This window comes from Pantherophis guttatus, chromosome 1, assembly GCF_059756535.1.
Source record: "Pantherophis guttatus breed Tessera chromosome 1, ASM5975653v1, whole genome shotgun sequence".
NCBI classification, from domain to species: Eukaryota; Metazoa; Chordata; class Lepidosauria; order Squamata; family Colubridae; genus Pantherophis; species Pantherophis guttatus.
The window spans coordinates 238,753,220-238,776,631 of NC_142063.1; the positions used below are offsets into that span (position 1 = coordinate 238,753,220).

Consider the following 23,412-nt stretch of genomic DNA (forward strand, 5'->3'; position numbering starts at 1 on the left):
GTAATATTTGACCCAACTCTTTTTTAGCCTTTAGGGATGATGGAACAAACCTATACTATATGATGAGTGTGAAATTTACTTACATTTCATAAAAGGTGGATTTTTCTCCCCCCACTCTCTGAAATACAGCCCAGAAACTTATTTTGTTTAAACTGGGATCTGACTATTTATAGAAAGGAAAACATAGCATATACAAAATTATAAAGAAAATAAGTTATAACAGGACAGAAAGTGTTATTTTATATAGTAGCAACTTGGCGGTGGGGGATTTTTATTTTTATTTTATAATTGCAATACTCCTGGGCTACTTCTCTTTTCTTCTTACATTAAGCAGAACCTCTTCACCTCTTCTCACTGTGTCAACAGACTACTGTTCATGAAACAGAGAAGAGGCTCCAGCTAGTCCCATGCTTTAATCATCAGAAATATCTTGGAATGATTCTGGCATTAGGGTTACATACCCAGGTTTTCTGAAATCGAGGGAGGTTATTGAAATCTGAGTTACAAATATTGGCATGGCCAAAGGCACAGGCTCTGGGATTTCCAGTTCAGTAACATTTAGAGTGACATGCATTTCCCAACTTGGTGTATGGCATAGACCAGGGATGTCAAGCTAGTGGCCCATTTGCCGAATGCGTCACATGCGGACCACATCCACCCCAGCTCCGCGAATGGAAAAAAACATCATGAAACGTCATGTGACAGCAACATCACGTGGTGAGTTTGACAGCATAGACTAAGTCAATAATGTATATTGGGTTATTGGGTTATTGGGTTATTGATACCATACAATGATTCCAAAGAGAGATGTTGTCACAGAAAGAAAAATAGAAGGCTTTATGAATGAAACATTTTTATCCCTTTCCCATACCTTAGCCTTAACCTTCAGCGAATAATGAGTAATGGAGAGGGAAAAAAAAGGAAACTTCTACTTGCAGTTTGAAGTGAATGTACATAGGTAAGGAAATCCCTCTGCCAGGAAACCTAAAATCAAAACAACAACAGCAAAAACAAAAATCAATCGGCTTGTTCACTAGGCTTGGAAGTTATAGCAAGAACAAACTGACTTTTCATACAATCAATAAACAACAAAGATCTCCTTTACTGCAAAGGAGATAGCTCTGAGCCGCAATAAGTGTCTGTAATACAGTGTTAGTTTTCAGCGGTATATCTCAATGCAGCATATACCTAACATGGAACTGGTGGAACTAAGACACAGAGATAAAGTCTCCAGCCTTAGGTTATTTAGTTTGACAAAAGATGGCATCATGGCTGAGATGCACTTCTTAATCTTCTATTCACCCGGCATTTTATTTTTCCTGGGACATTTTTCCTGTTCAATGCTCTGCAAAAGGAAAGCTAGCTAAAATAATGGGAGAATATGCTAGATAGTAGCAAACAGAATGGTCATCTGAATTTTTACAACATAGTTCTACCCTGTTTCCCCCAAAATAAGACATCCCCTGATAATAAGCCCAATTGGGCTTTTGAGCACATGGAAATAAGGCCAAGCGCTTACTTCAGGGTTCAAATATATATATATATTTATTCAAATATGCATATATATATATATATATGCATATTACGTAGGTAAAACCTGGCTAGAAAAAATATGCACATAAAAGCCTATGAAAAAGAAAAAGAAACACACACACACACACACACACACACACACACACATATATATTTTTTATTTATTTTTTATTTTATTTTATTTGAATTTGTATACCGCCCTTCTCCCTGAGGACTCAGGGCGGTGAACAGCCAAATAAAAACATCAAATACAAATATTAAAATACAGTTAAAAATATATATATAAATTTGGCCCCATTAATTAAAACAATAAACCAAACAATTAAAAACACTTAAAAAGAATTAGGCCAGCCCGGCTTGTTGGAAAAGGAAGGTTTTAAGGGCACGGCGGAAGGCACTGAGGTCATGGATTCTCCTTATCTCAGGGGGCAACTGATTCCAGAGGGTGGGAGCCCCCACAGAGAAGGCCCTCCCCCTGGGGGTCACCAGCCTGCATTGTTTGGCTGATGGCACCCCGAGGAGGCCCTCTCTGTGGGAGCGCACGGGTCGCTGGGAGGTCGTCGGTGGCAGCAGGCGGTCTCGGAGATAGCTAGGCCCTATATATATATATATATATATAAAGTCAGGGTCTTATTTTCAGAGAAACACGGTAGTAGAGACTCACAATGTGGAATTACTTGACAATTAACCAATTTACACACATTTGCTGCTTTACCTGAAATGTATGCGTCTAGTGTAAAAGAATTGTGCAATGTAGCAGGATCAACGTAACATTTGATGAACAATCTAACATCTCATTCATATTTATTAGGGCTGTGGAATGCTTTAGGTTTTTTTTTTAAAATAACTTTTATTATTTATTTATTTATCCAATTTGTAGGGCCATCCATCTATTAAGAGATTCTGGATGGTGAATGAACAATGAAAGAACAGTAACAACAACACCACAACCTCTTTAATTAAAACAAAATAAACTAAAACCACATTGGATGTATGTATCCATTCTGGAGCTCCCAGAATGGATACATATTCCATTATTCCCCCGGTTCAAATCTTGGGGAAGAACCAGGCCTTCGTGGCCTTTCAAAACACCAGTATGGTAGGGTCTGAGAATTTTTTTGGGGGGGGGGACCAAAAAAGATAACCTTTCTTAGGTAGAGGTAAGGAAGAACAAAAATAGAAGTTCAAAACTTTTAAATACAATCAAGATAGTTCATCCAAACCTATATGTTAAGGGACAAAAATATGGGGTAATTACTTATTTGGATAACATTGAAATGAATTAAATGTCACCCTAACAGAATTACATTGTCCAATTCTTCCTTTCTGTTAATATAAAGCCATCACATAGGCAGAAAATTGCCAAAGCCAGTAGTTGTTTTTTTAGAATCTGGCACCCCAACATCCTTCCAAGGTTACACCTTTTCCCTTTTTAGTTGTGGGTGGCACAGTTCATAAGCTCTTCAAAACTAGATAAATTCCAAGATTGGAATATATAGTTTAGCCAAATATTAATTTCTTTATAGTTTAACTTCCTCCCAAAAACCTGGCCTATTTTATTATTAATGTATAGCCAAATGATATCACGCTACACTGTCTTCACATTTATTACAATTCCACAGAAAAAGGATGGTAACCAGGGTTTTTTAAAACATCCTTTGGGATGTTTGCTTATTATCAGAATACACGGCTAGAATGTCTACCAAAGCCTGATATTATTAGAAGCATAATGTCCTTTCATAAAACTAGATTATGCCAGATTAGAGTTAATATCTTTGTTGTCTTTATCCCAAAGAAACAGTCATCACCACTGCATTTCTGTGTAACAAGTATATCAGTCAATAGCTTGCACAGTTTATAGAATCATTTCCTATTTAAACCATAGATAGACATGATATAAGTCTCACAGAATGATGAAGATAAAAACTCTTTATCAAAAGATTTAGCATATATTTTAACAAAATAGGAGGTACACGCTCCTTTCAGTTTTTTATACCACTCAAAAGGAACTCCCTTTAATATGGTGGGCTTTTGTGATGTCATTAATTCAACTGTATTTTTTTTTTCAGAATTATAAGTTCTTTGCAAAAGACTTTTTTAAAAAACCCTATGTTTAAAAAAAACATCATTCAATTGCTCAGTAGAGGAGGTATCTCTACATTGACACAATATAGACTTCATTTAAAAAATCCTATAAACTGATAATTAATATCTAGGTCTTGTCCTATGGAAGTTCTTATAGTAAGAATTACTCCATTTTGTTTCAATTGTTTCAGAATTGAAGCCAATAGTTTACCAGTCTTTTCTTCTTGTTCCCAACAGGTCTGCTTAATACATTTTAATAAATATTCATTATTCAAAGCATATAATTGGTCAAGCTCCAGTTTCACAAGTCTAAATGCATGATACAGTTCCAATGTATAATTTCTAGCATAAACATTCAAAGCTTCTTTTAAATCCTTTTAAATTTTCCTGTGCTATAATTCCTTCATATTTTTTTTTTTGCCAAAAGGCACAAATTATTTCTCACCATGTATAAAAAGCTTTGAATCTATTCCAGACAATCCTCACATTAATCTATTCACTATTTATTTAAAAAACCTGCTTTTTTGTTGTTGGTCAAGCCAAATTTATCTTTGCAAGCTATCACATTTTTTTAAAAAAGTTTTTTTTAACCAAGTCTTGTTCCTCCAAACTCTCGATTCTTCTGTTTTACTTTTCTTTGGGTATCCATATTTTTTCCCCAAACTCTTTAGTTCAGGGGTGTCAAACAGGCGGCGAAGGCGGTAATAGGCGGTGGTGATAGGCGGCAACATCGTGTTATCGTGTTGGTGTCATGTGACTTTTTCACCCTTTGCTAAACCAGGCATGGGCATGGTCAGCGTGTGTCACATCTGGCTGGCGGTCCACAAGTTTGACAGCCCTGCTCCAGTTTGTAGCACATTCTGCTAGCTTTCTGTTAGCAGTTTATAGGATAACTAAGAATTCAAAATTTAGTAGCATTAGTAGCAACAATATCAAAATATAGAATATAAACATCCAGAATCTGGATGTCAACTTGCTTTTTGAATATCTTCCAGCTGATAACTTGATGGAGCTTCAACAAAAGCTATCTTTTGTGGAGAACTTGTAATCTTCCTCCTTTCCAGCTCAACTGTTTCCATGGGAGAACCAGGCTAGATAACAGGATTGGCAAAGGACTCCTGTTTTCTCTTCCAAGAGACTGAGAGACAGAGAAGAGTAATTCAAGAGGTAATTTCACTTAGTTTTTGTTTTTAAATAATCCATAATATTATTTTCAGTATCTCAAGGAGAGAGAGAGAAAAGCAAACAGCAGGTGAGCACATCATCTTGCCCCAGATTCCATCACAATAGTTTGATGTATTAATTTGATTCAAAAGTGAATCAATCAAACCTCAAAGGTGACTCAGGTTTCCCAATTATATCAACAATTCAAATGAAATTGTTAAACCTGTTGTTGTTTTCTAAGCCAATTAGGAAAAAATACCACATCAATCTCAAATGACTCAAACGTCTGAATTGATTTGAATTGTCAGATTGGATCTACAATTCCAGTTGAATCAATGAGACCAATCAGATTGATTCACTCCACATACAGTATCCCTATTAATCAGTACTTACCAACCCACCCAGCTTGTAAGATATTTTCCATTGTTATTATATATATATATATATATATATATATATATACACAGAAAGAATTTGTTCCCCGTATATACTATCTGTTGTGTTATTTGCTAAGCATATGTGCTGAAAATTGTGGAAGCAATTTCAAAGAGAAGCAGCAGTTGTGAATATATGTCCTTGTTATTGATTTGCAATATAAATATAATGTGGTAATTTTTTACTTCTTTTCTGATAAAAGTTTAGCCTGAGCTGTACATTACTTCTGTAATCATCTCCACGCTCCACTAAAAACCTGAACATTTGCTTGAAACTTTTAAACACATTCTTCTTCTTCTTTTTTTTTAAACCGGAAGAGCACAGTCTAGCCAAAATGTAGGCATTTCCTTACCTCTTTTGTTAAAATTGGCAAGCCTCAAATGTATTTAACTTTGCCTGGCTCATAGCTTTGCCATTGTTACAATCACTGAATATTTAACAAATCAGACTTTTGTAAAAAAAATATAATATCCACACAGTCCTTCTTTCTTTATCTAAACATTTCAGCCTCAGGAGCTAAAACAACATTTGGAAAACATCTTATTTCTCCAGCCTGAAGGCCAAGTAATTTGCCAGCAGGGGTCTGTGCCTTTTTGTTGCCACCCTTATCTGTGGCTTTGGCTGATGGAACATACATTGCAGTTTTTCCATTTGTAAAGCCACACTCAATTAACGACCAGCTTCCAAATTGTTCTTCTGGTTGAACATCATAGTTAAAAGCCAAATGGCATCATGGAAAGCAGGGGTGGAAAAAAAGGCCATCTGTAGACTGAGTATTTCATGAATGGTAATATTTCTAACATTAAACCCTATCCATTTGTATGAGAAAATGAAGGTTGTTTGAGGAAAATCTGGTGGCTATTTTCAGCATAATGAAGTATCTGCAAGAGGGATTATGTTATTGTGATCTGCATAAACAGACCTCCTAGAATTTTTGACAATTGCTAGTCTATGAGCAGACATTATTTTATTTTTTTAAAATAAGAAAGGAGATAGATTGTTGATTCCTTAATGATGTGATAAGGAATACTTCTCCAAACTACTTCTCTTTGCTTGACAGAAATTCTGTCAAATGTACTAGGTAGACCAGTACAAGAAACAGATGCTTTGTGGGCCTAAAACTACTTCTATTAAGATTGGCAACATTAACAGAATCTTGGAAGTTGGCATTTGTTTCCCATCCTCCTTTTTTAATCTATTCTGCAGATTAGGGTGGTACCTGTCTAAGATGTTTTTGTATCCTTCACCCATCATTTGGGCTTCTATAATGTCTATCAACTGGTTGCCTTAGTAACAGATTTTCCCTTTCTCCATCAAGGTCATCCTCTCTACTCTCTACAAACACACTATCTTTAAGATATTGTGAGCTTGAACAACATGCATATTCACAAACTCTGCATGGTGCCAGATTTTTTATGCAAGTCAAATATATGTCTGTGTATGTGTGTGTGTGTACACATGTCTTGCTGTGACTTCGAAATAAATCATGCAAGCACAATGTACAACCTCTGATTGGAATGTCAAAATTGGAAATATTATGGAGGGAAAAGTTGTTGGGCTACTTGGCCTAGGAAACTTAAATAAAGCAGGGGAATGATGTATCGGTTTTTGCCAACCTAATAATTCCTTCATTGCTAATAGAAACTTCAAACAACCAGAACAATGCCTATGTATAAGGACATCACCAGATGAAGTGTATAGAAATCAAATTGACTATCCTTTCAATATGAGAAGCTGGATACGCTCAATTATAATAGCAACAATGTGGCTGGGGGATTAGTGTGAAACAGATCACAAATTGTTCCTGTGTTTGTTCCGAGTTAAATAAAATGGAAGGAGAAAGCCAACCGGTTCCCACAATGTTATCCCACCATTTCCAAAGACAGCATCAGGAACCATTTTAAGGACTGAACTTCATTCATAGTACAGGTAAATTAGAGGAACTATGGAATGAACTTAAAGAAGTTGTTAAGGATGATTGTGAACGGAGACATACAATGGTCAAGAAAGAAAAGCAAATTGGATATCAGAACAAACAGTAGAAATTACAAAGAGCCTTGTGGCAGCACATTAAAGTACTGTTAAGTAACACCAGCTGTCTGCAATTACTGCAAGTTCAAATCTCACCAGGCTCAAGGTTGACTCAGCCTTCCATCCTTTCAAGGTAGGTAAAATGAGGACCCGGATTGTGGGGGCAATAAGTTGACTTTGTATAAAAAAGAACACCACTGGGGGGGTGGGCAAAAGCCCTACTAAGCAGGTATATACAAAAGTATGAAGGCTATTGCTTAACGCATTGTAAGTCGCCCTGAGTCTCCGGAGAAGGGCAGCATATAAATTGAACCAATAAATAAATTGAACCAATAAATAAACAAGAGAAGCCAAAGACACAGAAGGCAAAGATCCCAGAATTGAAGAAATAATTTCAAAGAGATGTTAGAAGACACAGAAAGTAGCATGGCAGCAACATTTATAAAAACATCAGAGGAAACAGATCTGGAAAAACAAGGAAAGATTAACAAAAAAATCTATGTGCTCAAAAGTGGTTTCCAACTTTGAATTGGTATGCTAAAAGATGCCAAGAGATAGATAGCAACTGCTTCAAAAAAGATCAAAAGGGGAAATAATATACTGAATTTCTGTGCAATAAAGATGTCAACATGCAAGATACTTTAGAAAATATTCCCTACAGGATTGACACTTCTGAACATTGGTATTGTGGAAGACCCCCGAGAATACCACAAATAATCAAATGGATCACCAAACAAATCAATTTAAGGCTCAGATAATCTTATTTCAGATACTTTATGCAGAAACACTGAGCCGTGGTGGCACAGTGATTAGAATGCAGTACTGCAGGCTACTTCTGCTGACTGCTGGCTGCCAGCAGTTTGGTAGTTCAAATCTCATTGGTTCAAGATTGACTCAGTCTTCCATCCTTTCAAGGTTGGTAAAATGAGGATCCAGATTATAGGGGGCAATATGCTGATTCTGTAAACCACTTACAAAGCGCTGTAAAGCACTGTGAAGCAGTATATAAGTCTAAGAGCTATTGCTATTTCTCTGGGGAAAAGAAGAAGAGGATAACCTATCCCAAGGTGGATGAACTCAATTACAGCAGCATTGGGCACACCACACTTACAGTGGAAGATGTAAAGACTAGGTTAGAAAAAAAAAAGTTCCTGCAGAAAATTCCCCCTCCTCACATATACACACACAGACACATACCAAACAAACACATAGAGAGACAGTAATGTGGTATACAAAGAACATGTAACACATTACTGAAAATGTGCAATTATGATAAACTTGATAATTTTCTTAGAAAAGCAAACATGAAAATATTATTGTGCACTGGTGTACAGTGTAACAATATTTATATAACTATGAAAGTAATCCTTTACATCAGTGGTTCTCAACCTTTTCTTCACCATGGACCCCCCCCCCACCTAAATACTTTTTGAGTATTTGACCATGGCCACAGACCACAAAGACTGAACTCAAGATTTAAAGCACTAGACTGCATTAAATATTCACAAACCCTATGTGATGACATTACAACCTCCCCAGGGGTCCATGGACCACAAATCAAGAACCACTACTTTGCTTGTTGTATACACATAATAAATATGCCTCAAATAGACAATATTGACCATATGTACATAGATGTTATCTGTCTGTCTGTCTGTCTGTCTGTCTCTCTATATTAATTTTCAACTTTAACCTCTTTCCAGTAACATACTGAAAGGAACCATTTCATTAGGTTTTTTTTTTAATGTAAGTACTTTGAAATAATGTATATTGAAAGCAAAATTGTGTCATCCAACTCTAATTCTGAGGCTGTCTCCCCCCTATTAATATGCCTGTGCATATTAATACATCTAGCTGTCTCCCCAAATATTTCTATCAAAACTTTGGATATTTGCCTAAAATGAAACTTTCATTAATGTGTTGAATGCTTCCTGATTTTCCAACAGAAATATTTCTACTTAGAATTCCAGTCAGCCATTTCTTCAGGTTGTGGATTCCATTCTTCCTGCTGCTTCCTTTGACTTCTCAGCATTCTGTGGCTAGTGAACAATTCCTGTTGTACTGTTGTTCGTTTTTCAAGATTTGTTTTGTCCATGTGTGTTTCTGCAAAAGATGTAATCACAAGAATTCTGGCACCATTCTTCAGGGTTTTTAGTAGCTCTGTTCAAATCCACTTACTATCTAAATTTGCTAATAGAAATTGTGGAAATCCATAACAAATGGAAAAAGTGAAAATGTCTCATGGTTCAGTCAAATCTTATACCAAATCAAGTTTTAACTATGTGCATTAAAGTACTTTAGGCTTTAGAAAATGCCCTTGATGAACTCTGAGAAGTCTAGGGCATGCAAACAATTTCATTTTAATCTGATATGGAGAAACTCTTCACATTAAACCTGTAATAGATGTGGTGGATTGCAAATTGTATTCTTGCAAATTCAGGGATTGCTCCAGCTTTCGATGTAGTGCAGCAGCTAAAATTTATACCATAATTTGTGGCCTTTTTAAGCATTTTATTTCTTTAATAGATATTGAAAGTTGGTAATAAGTCCTTCAGCAGCATGTTCCAACATATTAGTTCAAGTTATAGCATATCATTTCAAGATGAACTGAAGAGTGGACAGAATATTAACATTGAACAAGGCATAATTAATAATAATTTAAGGGAAAGGAGAAGGTTCTTTTAAAAAAAATCAATATATCTATGTTTTATATCTAGACCAACAAAACCTAAAAAATATTCCAATCATCAGTTATTTGACTCACTTGGGGAGCATAATTTAAAATTCATGAAAATAAACAGCAGTCTACCCAATTATTATGCCACTTAACACCAGGGTTTTCTGTACTTTTAAATGCACTTAGAATCTTTCTGGCTGATTGTTCATAGTTTCTAGAATAAAAAGTAAGACACAGTCTTCTACTATCTAACTTATTAAAGAAGAAAAAACATGTAACTGAGCTTTAAACAGTCTTTCAAATCCAACTCTATACAGCCTGTTGAACCCATGATGTGCCAAATCAGAAGCTCCTTCCTGAGATGAAAACTGTAAATAATTTGACAATCTATTTTTGCTGCAGTTCCAAATAGTTAGCATAATTTGCCTTTTGGTAGATCACCTTTTACATCATGGATAAGATGTGTTGGCATATATTCCTGGGCTCATTAGAGTAGATCACTTTTCTCCTATTTGAACAATAGTCACAGTAGATGGCAGCATCTGGCTGACCTGGCTGATCTCAAAAAGCTAACTAGGGTAGGATTTATTTAGGACACACACACACACACACACACACACACACACACTTAGAAAACCCTGAGCTGCAGGCTAGACTGGGAAATCAAAAGAAGTCAAAGAAGTTCTGTAATCTTGCTGAGAAAGCTAAACGGGTATGTTCCTGAATTTACCAAAAGCTGAACTGAACTTGAGGGAATTTTTACTCTATTGACAATAAAAATAGCTAGACCTCCTGGTCATGCCAAATTATTGTATTAGGAGAAGGTTTTAATTCAACTTTATATGAGTTATTTTAAGGGTTTCGTTTATTAGAGAGTAGGGAGAGAAACATTCAGCCATGTTCTTACTTCCTATTGCCAGATGGGTGCTGAAAATTATATAATCTATAACCAATCTATTGCTAATTTAATTAGATAGCCTGGTTTTTGCCAGTTTTTAAAATGCTACCGTAGTTTATACCTCCTGTTTACAAATGTCTTATTGTGAGCCTATTAAATCTGTTTTTTAATGCGTGCACCTTTCATTACTGAAAATAAAATCATAAGTAGACAAAAATAACTTTGCATTTCAAATTCATATAGTTCAGGTGCAAAAGTTCCAGATGGCTACAGGTAAGATAGTTTGGAATGATTGGAAACTAAATGTCAAAGAATCAACCAAGCAAAAAAAATGCAAAGACTCTGTTCTTCATCAAAACGATGAACTGAAAAAGGGGGTGGGGTAGAGAGACTGTCTACATGTTCAATCTTACTGTGGAATATGGGTTTCAGTGGCCCAGCCTGGCTACTGTTCTGTTGATGTGACTCAGCCATTATAGTGAAGAAAAACTGGAAACTGGAGAAGAATAGAGAGAAGGCGAGGAGAGTAAAAGACTGTAGTTAGAGTGAATGGAGTAGCTAGAGATAAAGGCTGGGGAGAAATCGGAGAGAGAAGATAAGTGTACAGAATAATCCAGGAGAAAGGGAAGATCCATGGGGATGAGAGTTCCACCTCAAGGCCCAAGAAAGGGAAGGGGACATCTGGCAGATTGTAGGCAGTGGATTCACCTAAGACTATGGAAGGATGGAGGGAGACAGTTGCCAATAGAGAAGCCCTGATTTTGTGGGAAAAACTGATCAGAAGACCCTCAGAGAGGTTTATCCTCCAATGGAGAAGCATTTGGTGTTTTGGTGGAGCTGGAGATTAAGCCAAGATGAGCGCACTACAATAAACCCAGCCTTTTTTTTTTTTAATTTTCACTCTTGTGATGCCCAGAAACAGGGGAAGGAGTTGGAAATAAATGTGGGGGGGGGGGGAGGGAAAGCAGGAGAGATAGAGGGGGAAGGTTTCTGGGAAGGAAATCAGGGAGTAAACCTGATACCAGGACTATATTGTTTAGCTCTGTTGTCAATACCTTGTGTAAATTAGTGTGTATAGTAAAAAGCATAAAAGGCTTGACCATCATGTGTTTCTGTATCTACTACCACAGCTGCAAAGAAATATACTTCCCATTCACACTGTCACATATATTGTTTGTTTGTTTATTGTTTTATTAAATTTATATACCGCCCTACTCCCGAAGGACTCAGGGTGGTGAATAGGCACAGAATAAAATGTATAAATACAAAAGTTAGAAACAATTTAAAACCAAATTAAATAATTTAGTCCAAGACAATTAAAATCCCAATAATTTAAAACAAATTAAAATTTCAGTTTAAAATATTAAAAAGAAAGGGGAGAAAATTAGGCCAGGCCAGCTTGCTGGAATGGGTCTTAAGAGCACGGCGGAAAGTGCGCAGATCCGGGATCCTCCGGGGGGAGCTCGTTCCAGATAGTGGGTGCCCCCACAGAGAAGGCCCTCCCCCTGGGGGCCGCCAGTCGACACTGCTTGGCTGATGGCACCCGGAGGAGCCCCTCTCTGTGAGAGTGTACCGGCCGGTGGGAGGCTGTTTGTGGTAGTAGGCGGTCCCATAAATAACCGTAAATATATATCCTCCTTTAACTATACATTGAAAATACTATTTTCTTGTGTGTGGTTTGTATATTGTATTGTGTTTTATTACACAGTAGGCAAGCACCCACACCATTGTTATCAGGGATGGGTTCTAAATTTTTTTACTACCGGTTCTGTGGACGTGACTTATTTTGTGGGCGTGGCTTGATGGTCATGTGACAATTGTTTAGGATTTAGCAGAGGTACTGGTCTACCAGGCTTTTAACTGTTTGCAGAGCTGTACCGATCTACCCATTTATTTTTGCAGGCACTGGTCTACTCATGTATTTTTGCAGGCACTAATCTACTCATGTATTTTTGCAGCCACTGATCTACTCATGTATTTTTGCAGGCACCGGTCTATTCATTTGTTTTCTTTTACCACCGGTCAGCTGTAAGGCAGCCCTTTGAAGCCCCACGGCAAGAGTTTAAACAGTTTTTTTCCCTCTAGCCATCAGCTGGGACTCAGGAGGCAGCAATAGATTGGGGGTGGGGCCAAATAAAAGGTAAGAATTACGCAGGGGTGGGGGGGCGGGGGTGGGCAGAACCGGTTCGGTGATGTCATATCTGGCTTGGCAGAACCGGGTGGAACCCACTACTGATTGTCATGTGCTGTGGCAGGAACACCACCTTCCTTATGATCAATGGCCATTGTCGTTCAAGTCCATCTAGTGCAGGGGTGTCAAACTCGTGGCCCGTGGGCCGGATACATTATGCACTGGCCACGCCCAGTTTAGTGAAGGGGGAAAAAAGTCACGATATGTCACATGATGACTCCGTGACGACACAAGTTTGACACCCCGATCTAGGGAAATTGAATTAGATATGGACTAGAACTATTTTTTCCCCCATATTTATATTATAGATTGATAGAAACTGTTATTTTAGATTCTGAGTCCTGTTTATTTCATCTGCATTGTATATTCAACTGAATGTCTATTCATGCCTGGAAAGTTAGTTACAAATTAAAACCGATCGGGTTCATGACACTTTTCCTTTCCATTTATCCCATTCCCTTCAATTCAGAATTTCTTAACATTAATCTAGATCAGGCCTGTCAAACTGGTGGCCCACAGGCTGGATAGGGCCCTCGCAGCCATGCCCACTCCAGCTCTGCAAAGGCAAAAAACATCACAATACATCACTATTCAGCCCACAACATGATCAAGTTTGACACTGCTGATCTAGATAGTTTATGCTGCATCCTGGACATAAACTATTTCAACTCCTACCCTCAAAATGACGCTATAGAGCACTGCACACCAGAACAATTAGACACAAGGACAGTTTTTTCCTGAATGCCATCACTCTGCTAAACAAATAATGCCCTCAACACTGTCAAACTATTCACTAAGTCTGCAATAATAATAATAATAATAATAATAATAATAATAATAATAATAATAATAATAATAATAATAATAATAATAATAATAATAATAATAATTTTATTTCTATACCGCCCTTCTCCCGAAGGACTCAGGGCGGTGTACAGCCTATTTAAAAACACAGACAAAACAACAATATAAAATTTAAAATAATTAAATAAAGTGGCTCAGATTTAAAACCCCAATAAATTTAAATACCCCAATTTAAAACTATTGTGTTGATAGTCCGGCCTGGCGGAACAACAGGGTCTTCAATGCGCAGCGAAACAACCGGAGGTCGGAGATCTTACGAATTTTCAGGGGCAGTTCGTTCCACAGGGCTGGGGCTCCCACAGAGAAGGCCCTCCCCCTGGGCGTCGCCAGCCGACATAACTTGGCTGATGGCACCCTGAGGAGACCCTCTCTGTGGGAACGGACTGGTCGGTGGGAGGCTATTTTATTAATCTTCTCATCGTTCCTATCACCCATCTCCTCCCATTTATGACTGCATTACTGTAACTATATTTTCTTGTATCCTTACGATTTATATTGATATTGTTTCCTGATTGCTTATTTGTACCCTATGACTATCATTAAGTTTTGTACCTTATGATACTTGATGAATGTTTCTTGTCTTTTTATGTACACTGAGACCATATGCACCAAGACAAATTCCTTGTGTGTCCAATCACACTTGGCCAATAAAAAATTCTACTCTATTCTACTCTACTCTACTCTACTCTACTCTACTCTACTCTACTCTACTCTACTCTACTCTACTCTACTCTACTCTACTCTAAACAATTTATATCATCTTCTGAAATGTGTAGCCTCATTTTAGGAGAGAATTGATCAACCATACTTGCTAGTCACCCTGCTAGTCCCAGAAAGATGAGAAAGAGTCCTCTCCCCTTGTTTTGACATGAGCAGGAAAGACAGATATTATCTCTGGAAAGAGTGGTGGCAGAAGTAACTAAACTTCCCACAAGATTGCCAGAAAGTGAAAGGTATTGGGAGGGAAGGGCTTAGAGACCCTCACTTGAGTGACCAAGTATTACTTGGTTACAGATGTGCAGAATTCTACTGGTTCAAGCCAAGTGTTCATAGAATTCATTTTCCCAAACTCTCAAGAAATGACATACAAAGGCAGGAAGTCTTTTGGCATGCAAGCAAAAACATGCGATCTTTTTGCTTTGGAAAATCAATATGGGAAGATCAAAGAACTAGAGGCTCTATCACCATCCCCTTAAAAAAAGAAAAGCTCCCATACATGCAGGGAGCAAAAGAGGACAAGGAATAAGGAGTGTATTTAATTGAGACCAATCAAGAAGGCCAGAAGAAATTATTGTCATTAAATCCACTAAACGAGTGGCTATCCTTATTTACTTGTCCTTAGATTCTCTCCTAATGAAGGTTTTAAATAATGTTAGAGCCTGGGCATCACATTAAGAGCTTTTTCTGCTTATTTCATCATCAATATAAGTGCCAGAAAACTTTAATCATGTTTATTTAAATATTTGACATATTCTTCAATATATATTTGACAGGAGATGAATTTTGTTTGGTGTCATGAATATATATTTCTGTATAATTTATATCCTTATGATTCATTCTCCCTCCCTCCCTCCCTCCCTCCCTCCCTCCCTCCCTCCCTCATCCCTCTCTCTCTCTCTGTTATAATTTTGCCTTGGGTTGTCTGTGCCCTCTAGATTTTCATTTTTTCCCCTTCTGGTGCTAAGGCAATAACTGTTCCATTGAATTTTTTTTTTTTAGGGTCTCAGTATGGAAATAAGTTATTCCAAGCTAACAAAGAATATTTTCTGAGCTAATTAAGGATGCAGGTAAAGATGCCTTCCAGTTAATTTCAGCCCCTAATAACTTCATGGACATATACAGCCAGGATCTTTTTCTTGGCAAAGTATAGAAGGGGTTATTATTGCCTTCTCTCTCAGCTTCCAGCCTAGAGCCTAAGGATATTCAGTAATGTATTTAGTAAGAGAGCCAAGAAAAGTGGTTATTATTTTGCACAATTATTATTTTTAATAGAAACTTTAAAAACATAGCTTTTATTTTCAAAAATATTCATTTCCCCTCCCCCCAGAAAAAAAAGTACCATGAAGAAAATATAAATGCCGATTAGTCTATCCAGATGAGGATTTTTGAGTCTTAGCTCTTGAAACTCTTTGTGCATTATCAATCATGCCTGTAGTGCTGAACTATGATTTCTACTTGCTTTCTGGTGGCAGACAGGCACTTCGCTTGGTCATTTATATATAAAAATAGCCAGTTTCACCATTTCTCCATTTTTAGGAATACTGTAACTATAGTTACTGAATGCAGATGCAGAAGGTATATGGGAATTATGTCTGGAATTGACTCACACTTGCAAAGGAATCATGACAATTTAAAATAAAGCCTAATTTGTCCTCTTCAAGGACTTCATGTAATTACCATGATGCAACTACCATATTTTTCGGAATATAAGACGCACCTTTTTCCCCCTAAAAGAGGCTGAAAATTTGGGTGCATCTTATACTCCGAATGTAGCTTTTTTGAAGCTTTTTTTCAGACCTAACAAGGCACTAACAAGGCGCTAGTGAGTGAAGCGATCTTTCCAGCTTTGCCTGCTCCCTCGACTCTCCGCTGTGCTTTAATAAGATTCTAGCGAGTGAACCAATCTCCATGCTTTGCTCCGACTCTCAGCTATTTTTAGAAGCTTTTTTTCAGCCCTAACTAGGCGCTAGCTGAGTGAAGTGATCTTCCCGTGCTTTGTCTGCTTTTCTCATTGCTGCTTCCTCTCAGCTGTGGCTTAGAACCAGCAAATTTATGTGCCGAAGCTGACCAGACTAAGGACACTAGCCAGATGATACCTGGTAGGTAGATTCCCCCCCCCATTTTCCTCCCAAAAACTAAGCTGTGTCTTATACTCCGGTGCATTTTATACTCCGAAAAATACGGTATGTAAGATATTTTTTAAGACTTTGAATTTTTAAGGGTACTTTTTCCCAAAAAATGAAAAGGAGGAGAAAGAGCACAAACAGCTTGCTTTCAGCATGAGGGTCAGCTAATGTAGCTTCCGTAAATAACCTTCATTTTGTTATTTCTATCTCTCCACGGACATAGAGAGGAACAATGTTCCTCCGTCTTACAATGACCAAGTGGGATTGTTTTACTGTTTCTATAGCTGAAGGGTGTTAAAACATTGTCTGTACCCAAACCTGCTGATCAGTGTGCTGTGTCTAACTGGGCAGCCAGCCATCAGATCCACTGCTGATCATTTTGTCTTCTTCTGGCTGATGGACTCTATGGAGCTATCCTCACGTTTTCTCATTGTCTGCTGATTAGCCACAAAAGTTTTTTCCCTCATGGTCCCTAACTTTTATTTGACTTTATGATTTCACCCCTATACATGCCCACCCTCCTTCTCAGCCTTTCTCCCTCATCTATCCATGCAAAGCCCAAAGCCTTAGCATTGGGATCATTCTAAGCTTTCAGCACTGGCCTTCTTTGCATCATGGCTCTGTGGGAAATCCTTAGGATATGCCTGGGATTATGGAAACAGCAGAGAAAGAGAAAGCAGAGGAAAGGATGGCTTTACAAATCTGCATCTGTGGTAAGCATGGAGCACATTTGGAGAGATTCTGAGATGTTTTGCTTTATTTGGACTCTTCCCCAGAACCCAAAGCCTTAGTGTGAATTAAAGCAAAAGAGTAGGGTCATTAATTGGATTCTTAATTAATTTGTCATTCAACAAAGGTTATTTATTTGCCTGATAAAAGAATGGAAGCTACTCCATAGATAATAAACTCTGTCTAGTTTTTAAAGCAATGGGCAGTGACTAATAGGCAAGAGGGAATTCTTTCTTTTCAAATGTAGCAATTTTCTTAAGCAGCTTGATGCCAGCTTGTCATGTTGTTGTTGTTAGTTATGTTGTTGTTGATGTCCAAGCCATCATGACCCCATGGACAATGTTCCTCCAGGCCTTCCTGTCCTCTACCATCCTTTGAAGTCCATTTAAGCTCACACCTACTGCTTCAGTGACTCCATCCAGCCACCTTGTTCTCTGTTGTCCCTTTCTTCTTTTTCCCTCAATCTTTCCCAGCATTAGGTTCTTCTCCAGTGAGTCCTTCCTTCTCATTAGATGGCCAAAATATTTGAGTTTCATCTTCAGGATCTGGCCTTCTAAAGAGAAGTCAGGGCTGATCTCCTCTAAGACTGATCGGTTTGATCGCCTTGCAATCCAAGGGACTCGCAGGAGTCTTCTCCAGCACCATAGTTCAAAAGCCTCAATTCCTTGGCGCTTAGCCTTCATTATTGTCCAACTTTCACAGCCATACATTGCAACTGGGAAAACCATAGCCTTGACTATACGCGCTTTTGTTGGCAGGGTGTCATAGTCTGTCCTAAAGTACTTGGTAAGCTACCCATCTGCCCATCTATGGAATATTATATGTATGTATCACTAAACTATTACTTCTCCCCAACTTCCATAGTACTTACTTCTATGTCAAGTATTTCCAGTTAAACACTTCATCATATAATAGGCAGCATTTTATTACACTGAAATAAACCTTTACATTAATCTATAGTAAAGGAAACCATAATCAACTTGATGTGATTCAGTGGTGGGTTGCCCCTGGTTTGCACCGGTTCTATAGAACCGGTAGTAAAAACGGCAGGAGGCTCCACCCACTGACCCTGACATCATCAGAATGCTTAAATCTTACACTTCTGTTAAGTAATGTAATTGCAGTATATGTGTTACAAAGAATAAAAACATGAAAGCCCAGTCAAGGGAGAAAAAAACCTCAGATTTTAGGGAGGAAAAAAAAAGTGATCTAATTAAAAGTAAAGGAATATTCTCTACATTCACACCCTTCCAAACATGTTTATTTTTGGTTAAAAAAAGCTTGAATTGTTCAGGTTTTTAACTGGGCATCTCTTTCTTCAACAGGAATGTCCACAAGTTTATGCTCGGAGAAGCCAACAAGACTCAGTTGTGATTTGGTCATTGGTCAACTCCTAAACACAATAGGTACACAATGCATTACATGTATTCATAAAAAGAATTAACTCATTGGTGTAGTTGCATTCACCTGTAGATAATGTATTGCAGGGAGAGGAAAAAAATCAGTAAGTGTTTTAAACACTCAAAAAACAACTAGAGTTTGTTTCACTGGAGTCCATGGATTTCACTGTCCAAACCAGTGTTGCATATATTCTATTAGAGCTTGTTTCACTTTGGCTATAGTACAATTTCTTTTTTCTTTCTATCAAGCATGAGAGAGATATTTCTTTCAATCTGAAAATCTGAGTAACAGTGCGGAAAAATTGTGGGTCAAGATAATTGTGATATTGCTGCGGGTCATGTTGTTCCTTTTTATTGCAAGGTATTCTCCCCCCCCCTCTCTAACAGCTTCTTTATACAAGTTGCCATATTATTAGTTCAACCAGATTTCTTCTCTGTATTTAGGAATGGAACAAACACAGGAAAAAGCCACTGAGGCATTTAGAAAATGTGTAAGTCAAATCTGCCATTTGCTCAGTGAAATCACCTTTTAATCTTTCTGTAGGAATTTCTTGCGATAGACAGGAATGAATAGAGTATCTTTTGTGCAAGAAGGGGAAAAAGGCATGTAAGTGGGAGAAAGAGACAGATGGAGCTTTGTGGCTGATATTTTTTTTTTGATAGATTATATGGAAGTGATGTGTTGTGAGATAAAATGCCAAAGTTGTAGGCTGGGGCAGAGTTATGAAATAGTCTTAAAAGGCAAAAACCACAATGCAGGAGAAGTTAACCAGCATTCTTGTTCTGAGAGAAAAAAGGATAGTCAGCTTATAAATTAGAAAGGTGTTTCTCAACCTGAGGCTGTACAACTTCTAAGGACTTGAGAGCATTGTTGGCTCAGAATGCCAATGTTTGGAAAAGAAAGGGAAAGGGAGGAGAGAGAAGAGAGGAAAGATTATTAAGTTTAGACTTAAGTTTAATTATGCAGCACTACTGAAATCAGATCAGATTTTGTTTCACTTGAATTAGGTGAATCTGCTACTGTTATTTGAACCAGAGTATGCATTTCAATTGTGCTTGTGCAAATATTTTTTCTAAGAATGGATTTATGATTGGCAGGTGTTAGAAAGTCCTTCGTCAAACATCAGCATGCCATCAAATATCATTACGGTTGCTTTTTGTATATTTGACAAAAGACTTAATATGACTTCATCTTCATTATGGTTCAGGTCTACGACATCTAAAGCATTGCTAAAGCACACATTGTCACTGTAGCCTAATTTCAATTATGTAATATACCAAATTTGTCTCTAGCAATCTATAGGTAGTCCTAATTTAGCAACCACAATTTGGACCAGAAACTCTGGCACTAAGCAACACTAAGTCAGAAATCATGTGACCATTGTGGTCAATTGTGCTTTCTGGCTTGAAACTGACAAGACTAATCAATTTCACACTTTCTGCTTTTGTTTACCTCCTAATCCTGCCCTTTGGAATGCTCACCCAAAGACTGGATAATTTACAAGAAATGAATTAATATTTGTACTTACCTTCATTGGAGAAGAAAGAATGACAAGAGAATAAGAAACACACAATGAAAAATACACATCAGAAGTAAAGGTGTTGGTGCCAGCAACTGTGAGTGTGCTACTCAAACAGTCTAATGCAGAGGTGTCAAACTCACATCGTCACTGCAGCGTCACATGACGTATTGGGACTTTTTCCCCCTTCGCTAAACCGGGCGTGACCAGCGCGTGATGCATCTGGCCCGTGGGCCAGGAGTTTGACAGCCTGGTCTAATGTATTTCCCATTGTGTGCTTGCTTACTCTCTTGTAATTCTTTCCTTTCAATCTCTTCAGTCTGAATCAGGGGAAAAAAGGTTGGGCACTGGAGAGATTACTTAGACAAACTGCTTGTTTCTTCCACTCTCACAGAGCAAAGATATTGGAGAGGAAGGGATTATGAGAGAATATGTAGGAATACTATGGAGAATAAATCTATTTGTGTAGCACATTTATGACTGCCAATACTAGTGCATTGCTTTTCATGAATGTTCCCCATTGTGTGCCAGTTTACTTTCTTGTAATCCTTTTCTCTCCAATCTGTGTGCCAGGAGAGAAAATAAGAAAAACAACAGGTCAGGCACTGGATAATGCATACTGACTGTAATGGTGATCATGTGACTGAGGGATACTGTGAAGGTCATAAATGCAGGCTTCGGTCATAAAGTTATTTTTAAGCACCATTATAACTTTGAATGGTTGCTGAATGAAGCAATGGGTAAGTGATATATGATGGCCTGACTTATATATGATAGAATGCTCTTCAGAACAAAATTTCTCTCTCAATAGATGTCTATTACAAATGTCTAGTTTTCTATGTAACGTTTAAAAACATCATATGTTAGCAAAAATCACAGCCTAGGACTATAGAAAGTATGCAGTACTATTTAGCTGATACACTACTAATGCAATAAAAGAACTAGGAACTATTTAAAAAAAAATATGTTAACTTGTCTTCTAGCTTAAAAACAAAAATATTTTCTTTTCACCAATGTCAGAGCCTCTCATTCTTCTCAATATTTATGAACCATATCTAACCAATATGACAAAGAAGACCACTAGGGGAATTGGTTGTAGTTTCAAAAATGAAGAATTTTGTTAGAAACCATACATAGCATCTAGTGACAACTGCTAGTAGCAAGCAATATTGTACACATGATTAATAAGAATTACACAAAAGAGTTACACAAATTACACAAGAAGAATTGAGAATGCAAAATGTGGAAATAGAGTGGTGGTCATATTTGCAATTAAAATCGAGATATAAATCTGATATGGAAAAAACTGGAATTCAAATGGAATCAAATCAGTTGGATAAAATTTTATTAGGCCCCAATGAGAAATTAATAACCAAAATTTATAATTTTCTATTGGAATATAAACTAGCAGAGGAAGTAGTTAAAGAGAATATGATCACATGGGTGACGAATTTTGGGTATGCAATAGAATTAAATAAGTGGGAAAATTTGTGGAAAAATATTAATAAATTAACATTATCTGTACCATACAAAGAAAATGCTTATAAATTGTTCTATAGGTGGCATCTACCACCGGCGCGAATTTCTAAAATGTTTCCTGGCACATCTCCACTGTGTTGGAAATGTAAAGCGCATAAAGGGACATACTATCATATATGGTGGTCATGTCCCAAAGCTAAAAAATTCTGGAACAATATAAAAATGCAACTGGAACAAATAATAACTCAAAAGGTGCCATTAAAGCCAGAAACTTATTTATTAGGAATACCTACAAGCAAATATGAAAAAGAAATAATATATTTAATAACACACATTTTGACTGCAGCAAGAATTATATACGCACAAAATTGGAAACAAGAAGAGGTCCCGACTCAAGAGAAATTAATATCCAAAATTATGGAATGCGCTGAGATGGATAAACTTACCAAGGAGATCCAAGGAAAAGAAGAATCTGAATATTATCTGGTCTGGCAAAAATGGTATAAATGGTTAGAGGGAAGTGGGAAAAAAAGAGAAGAAGAAAGAAAGAAAAATTGAATAAAAGAAAAGATATCAATAGAGTTAAATAAATTTTTAAATCAAATGAAATTTAAGAAAGAGACACGAGATATCAATAAAATAATATCATTATATAAGGTGAGAGAAATATTGTATATTGAAGAATATAGGATATTGATATTGTAACAATTCAGATATTATAGGTAGATGTTATAAAGATGATGTTTGTTGTAAATTGTTTTACTTGCATTTATAAATGTATTATGTGGTTTCTTAAATTAATAAAAATTTATATATATATATAAAAAAAGAATTACACAAGTTATGTTCTTGACCAAATGATGCAAGTATGTATGCCGTGTTATTTAAACAATGGCATGGCATGCATACTTGGGTTGTTTGTTCAAGGATATAACTGGTGTTATTTCTGCAATGATGTAACAAAAGTGATACCATTTGGCAGTATCATGACTTACTGGGCCTGTTCTAATAATCTTTGAAATTTTCACAGCATAGATATGAGAGGCTGAACCTTCCTATAATGGGTCCTGGATTAGGCAAAATAGCTGTCAATTAAAAAAATATCCAAGCAGGGAAAGAGAAAGAAACAAAGGACAAGCGTGATATACCTTCCCAATCTGTTGCAATTGACAACATAGCCTCTGGCATTTTATTTGAGTTGTGCTGATCCTGATACTTCTGAAAGGTGAAGGATTTGGGAACAGTCACATTTTGTATTTTTCTACTTCTTGCCCATAGGCAGAATATATGGTGTCATCTTTCATTATCAAATCCACGTTTCCCAAAATCCACCAAAGGGGAACTTAATAAGCAACTCAAAATACAATTCTGCCATTGGGGATGAGTAGAAGACCATCCATGAGGCTGAAATTGTCAAAAGAGCCTTGGGTGGTGCAGCAGACTAAACTGCTGCTGTTAAAGTAGCACTTAGCTGCCAGCTGCCTGCAATTACTGCGAGTTCAATTCTCACCAGGCTCAAGGTTGACTCAGCCTTCCATCCTTTCGAGGTAGGTAAAATGA

At 37.2% G+C, this 23,412-nt stretch overlaps 1 long non-coding RNA gene across 1 annotated transcript in view; it reads left to right on the forward strand.

Moving 5' to 3' along the window:
• The first annotated feature begins 10,531 nt into the window (after positions 1–10,531).
• Positions 10,532–23,412, forward strand: part of LOC117660899 (uncharacterized) — a 26,084-nt gene continuing 13,203 nt past the window's right edge. Inside the window, exons 1-3 of the long non-coding RNA XR_004589838.3 lie at positions 10,532–10,637; positions 15,598–15,665; positions 18,779–18,859. This is a non-coding gene — a long non-coding RNA (uncharacterized LOC117660899). The remainder of the gene's footprint in view (positions 10,638–15,597; positions 15,666–18,778; positions 18,860–23,412) is intronic.